The sequence below is a fragment of the Hibiscus syriacus genome, unplaced genomic scaffold (genome assembly GCF_006381635.1).
Source record: "Hibiscus syriacus cultivar Baekdansim isolate YM2019G1 unplaced genomic scaffold, ASM638163v2 tig00111088_pilon, whole genome shotgun sequence".
In the NCBI taxonomy this organism is placed as follows: domain Eukaryota; kingdom Viridiplantae; phylum Streptophyta; class Magnoliopsida; order Malvales; family Malvaceae; genus Hibiscus; species Hibiscus syriacus.
Genome location: NW_024062978.1, coordinates 1,302,308 through 1,307,480, shown reverse-complemented (window position 1 = coordinate 1,307,480; position 5,173 = coordinate 1,302,308). Strand labels below are relative to the sequence as shown.

The 5,173-nt window shown below is 39.8% G+C and overlaps 1 pseudogene; it reads left to right on the top strand.

The window, feature by feature from the left end:
- Positions 1-230: 230 nt before the first annotated feature.
- On the top strand, positions 231-5,173 carry LOC120152255 (annotated as a pseudogene).

The following is a 5,173-nucleotide window of genomic DNA, read 5'->3' as shown; positions in this document are numbered from 1 at the left end:
AACCCAGGGATACAACAAAGTTGATATTTTGCAGATGTTCCAAACCCAAATCTGGGGAGATATCAAACATTCCTAGGAAAATAGTAATACCATTCAATTCCAAGGTAAGAACTTATTAATTGTAATTTCATTTATTTTGATGATTATTCCAAAAAGATTCTGTGTGTGAGAATCTGACTTTGACAGTCTGTAAACAGAGTCCATCTTAGAACAGTCCAAAATCTTGAATTGATTAAAAATCAAATTAAGTAGTCTCGCCGTATGCTTGTTGACTTGAAGAATTATTGTAGCCGGTGATAAAGGATACGATTTTTGTTTCCCTTTGGCCAATTGTTTGTGTTTATATTGACGTTTCTCAATAAAGATTCCAGATGAAGACATGGGGCGGTTTTGTTTCTGAGTTCAGACAATTTACTGAAGGGTGAATTTAGCACTAATCCATGATTAGTTTGTTGATTGCAGGCAAAGTTTGGTGGTCCAAATACTAATAGGAGCTTCGTTGTCAAACCTTTTGAATTTGTGATGAGCCCAATTGAATGCAGAAGAATAAGTGGTACGGAGCTGAGATAAAGAAAAAGAAGCATTCGTTTTTGGTGAAGGAAGCTCGGAGATGGGGATGGACGGTGGAGATGAGCAAATGCAAGAGCCAGCAAGCTGTGAGGAGAGAATTTTCGTTTCGGTTCGACTTCGCCCTCTCAGTGAGAAGGAAATAGCTAGGCACGCTGTATCAGACTGGGAATGCATCAATGATAACACTATCATATACCGGAACAGCCTTACGGTTTCCGAAAGATCCATGTACCCAACTGCCTATACATTTGGTAAGAAATCATATTTCAGTTCATGTATGAACTGACCGCTGATTTCACCTGCATTAGCTGCAAAAAAATTTCTTTTTCCTTTGAGTCTGTTTCCATGTACCCAACTGTCTACAGTGATGATTTCATCGCTACTCTTCAGACAATATCATATCTTAATCGCGGGTATAGAATGTTGCTAACCTGAGGTGAATTGGGAGTTTGTTATTACCAAGGCCTTGATTCTTGCTAGGAAAAATTATTGGCATTTCATCATGTATGAAGTTAACATGCATAGTTTCTCATAGCTTTTCTTTTTGTTCTTTCCGATTCGTGGGTGTGCTGCTGAGTTCAGACAGAGTTTTCAGCTCTGATTGCGGGAACCAGCAAGTGTATGAAGCAGGAGCAAAGGATGTTGCTCTTTCAGTTGTCAGTGGTATAAACTGTGAGTGCTTCTTAATTCTTTCCTTTTGCACTCCTCTTTAAGGCTCTTTGTTGGTTCCCCATAACTCCATTCTTAACATAAAACTGGTTATTCAGCGAGTGTTTTTGCTTACGGACAAACGAGCAGTGGAAAGACATATACGATGACCGGAATCACTGAGTATGCCATGGTAGATATTTATGACTACATACAAAGGGTAACGGAGATGCAACATTTGTGTCGCTCACTTGTGGTTATACTACTTGATTGTATTCCTCTCTTTGGCTAAAAGCCTAAAACCATACTGTTTTTTTTTTCTGTAGCACAACGAAAGAGAGTTTATCCTGAAATTCTCGGCTATGGAAATTTACAATGAATCTGTCAGAGATCTCCTTAGTGCAGACAGTACGCCCCTTAGGCTTCTAGATGATCCAGAAGTGAGTGACAGAGTTACATACTTAAACCATTTGTTTATTAGGAAGTAGTTATCTTACGGACTATCTCACTAACCGGTAGCTGATTCGATAGAGAGGGACAGTTGTCGAGAAACTCACGGAAGAAACACTGCGGGACCGGAATCATTTTAAAGAGCTTCTATCGGTGTGTGAAGGTAACAAATTGTCTCAACAAGTCTCTCTTTAACTAGCTAATGACTGTATTTAAGCCAGTGTTGGTGCATATTGGCAGCTCAAAGACAAATAGGAGAGACTTCTCTGAATGAAACAAGCTCCAGATCCCATCAAATTTTGAGAGTGGTATGTTTTCTGTTTCATGGCAACACTTCAATACTGCTCACTCGAAAATGATATGATATTCTATTTTACTTATTGATATATACATACATACTCATGTGCCAATGTCACTCATCAGACAATAGAAAGTTCCGCACGAGAATTTTTAGGCAATGGCAAATCAAGTACTCTTGCAGCCACTGTGGTACGAAACAATAAATTCTTTTCAGTCAGATTTTATTCGACATCACATACTGGAAAAGGAAACTGATGTTTTCAGCCATCTTTTTTCCAGAACTTTGTTGATCTCGCCGGAAGTGAGCGTGCATCACAGACATTATCAGCTGGTGCTAGGTTGAAAGAAGGTTGCCATATAAACCGGAGCTTATTAACACTCGGAACTGTCATCCGTAAGCTGAGGTTAGCTTATTAAAGTCTTGTTTGTAGCACTTTGATAATTTTTTCTTTTTGGCCAACCAGAATCCCTTTTACGGAAAACCAGCAACTTTCTTTGCTTTCCTGTCCTTCTGTATTGTGGCCAAAATAGCATCTAGTACCACAAAAATTTAAAAAAAAATACTTATCATGGGCTTCTTTTTTTTTTTCCTTGTTTTTCGCTTTGCATGCATGCTGCATGCCCCTGATGTTTATGAACTCGGATCCTGATCCACCTTTACTCAGGGTTACCCTACTTGATGCTTATATTACATAAGTTGAGCCTCAAGCATAAAACAGTGATTGTAACCATATTTGTTATAAATTTATATTTGGCTGCAGCAAGGGAAGAAATGGGCACATTCCTTTCAGAGATTCAAAGCTGACCCGTATACTTCAGTCTTCCCTAGGAGGCAATGCTAGAACTGCCGTCATTTGTACCCTGAGTCCGGCACGAACTCATGTTGAACAATCGAGAAATACCCTCTTGTTTGCAAGTTGTGCTAAAGAAGTGACTACCAATGCACAAGTTAATGTGGTTGTGTCTGATAAAGCATTAGTGAAGCAATTGCAAAGAGAATTGTCTAGAATTGAGAACGAACTGAGAAATGCACGAACAACTTCTGTTTCCTCTGATTCTGCTGAATTGCTGAGAGAGAAAGACCTCGAGATTGAAAAGGTTCAATTTGGATTGCACCTCTCACTCTTGCATCACTCATTGAGAAATTTTAGAATGGCTGGTGAGTAATTTTTGTCCATGAGTTATTCAATTTTCCTACATGCTTCATGCAGCTGAAGAATGAGATAAATACACTGATACAGCAAAGAGAACTTGCTATGTCTGAGGTCGAGGAACTTCGACAATCAGTAAAGGATGAAAGTCCCGGAGATGAAAAGCCGGTGAAAATATGGGTATGTCTATATAATTGAATCCTTTGATGACTCTTTTAAGTTCACTTCACCATAACTCCTATCTCTCTCCTCCTTCACCAGGCAGCCCCAGATTCTCAGTACCCCAAACTGCGAGTGCAAAGTTCATGGGACTTTGAACATTCAAACTTTGTTACACCTGTTATGGATGTCGGTGATAGGTCTGCCCCTTTGGATAGGCAAAGTTGCAGTTCTGAAGAGAGCTTCCTCCAGCTTCCTGACTTCAAACTGAATATACCACTTCCCGGTTCCTCCCCGCAGCTGTCACCTAAGATTCCTAATTTTGTCGGAAGTAATCTGCGCCAGGACGAAAATGGTGAACTTGTTGATGAAAATTCAGAGGCACCCTGCAAAGAAGTTCGTTGTATCGACTCCGGAAGGTCAAGTATTAATAGATATTCTGACTCAAATTTGTCAGAATCTAACCCGAAGAACTATGAAAATTATAACATGTCTTCTCCAAGAGAAAACAAGGGTATTTCAGTATTGATGGATATTGGAAATGAAGATCGATCAAAGCGAGAATCTGTGTCATTCCACTTGAAAAACAGTAGCAACCATCCAGATATTGCTATTCCATCTCCTGAAAAACTATTCTTATGGGAGCTAAAAGAAGAAATATCTAAACGTAGATGCCTGAAATTAGCTAGGAGTATAAGTTGTCAAGCAAGTCTCACTGCTTTGGCCTCGGAATGGATTGAAAGGCTAGAGAAGGATGAGTGCACACCTCCCATGGAGAATGAGAAAGATTTCCCTGGAAGACCAGATTGTAATCGGAAAAAACTTTCTGCCTTGAAGTATGATCTTCCAAATGAGGGGTTGTCTAGAAATGGATCTCAAAGTTCTTCAACAAGTGCTAAAGCAACTTGCTGATCATGCGGTGAGTTAATTACATAATCAAATCAGGAGATCCATGCTGAATATGCCATTGTTGATATGTTTTAGAATCGCCTTCTGAATGTGATATCGTTCATGCACGACAGGTACAGGTCACAGAGCCCATTTTACATGGCAAGGATGTTAAAGACGTTGGCTTGGACCCGATACCAGAAAATTGCGGAAGTCATTCAGCATGGCCTTCGGAATTCAAGAGGCTCCAAAGAGAGATCATTGAACTCTGGCATGCTTGCAGTGTGTCATTGGTCCACAGGACCTACTTTTTTCTTATATTTAAGGGAGATCCAAAGATTATATATACATGGAGGTCGAACATAGGCTGTCATTTCTTAGGTGTATCGTCCCATGGTAATCAAGAGGTGGAAACCGGACAAGTTCTTAACCCCGCTTCAAGGTATATATGATTTATTCTCATTACTCATTAGCTTGTGGAACATTGGCGATAAATACCCTTTCTTAATCGAAAGCAACTAAATTATCTCTACAATATGTTGTAAACAGTGAGAAGGCTGTACGTCGTGAAAGGCATATGCTGAGCCAGCAGATGCGCAAGAGACTCTCCACTCAAGAACGAGAGAATCTCTTCCTTAAATGGGGCATCGGGCTGAACACAAAACACAGGAGGTTGCGGTTGGCTTATCGCTTGTGGACCGACTCTAAAGACACGGGTCACATTGCTGAGAGCGCTGCCGTTGTTGCAAAGCTGGTTGGCTTTGTAGACCCAGAGAAGACATTTAACGAAATGTTTGGGCTCAACTTCACATCAGGACAACAATCAAACAAGAGAAACTATAGCTTGAAACGCATTGTATTGTCTTTCTTATAGTAGACGTGTTATATATATATATATGTTATTGTTTACAGACTTCGATTTTGGATTTTCTGAGTCTGGTGTTGTTAGTATACTGCAAGAGTTTGTAAAATCATTTCAAATTTGCTCAAGGTTTTATCATAGATTA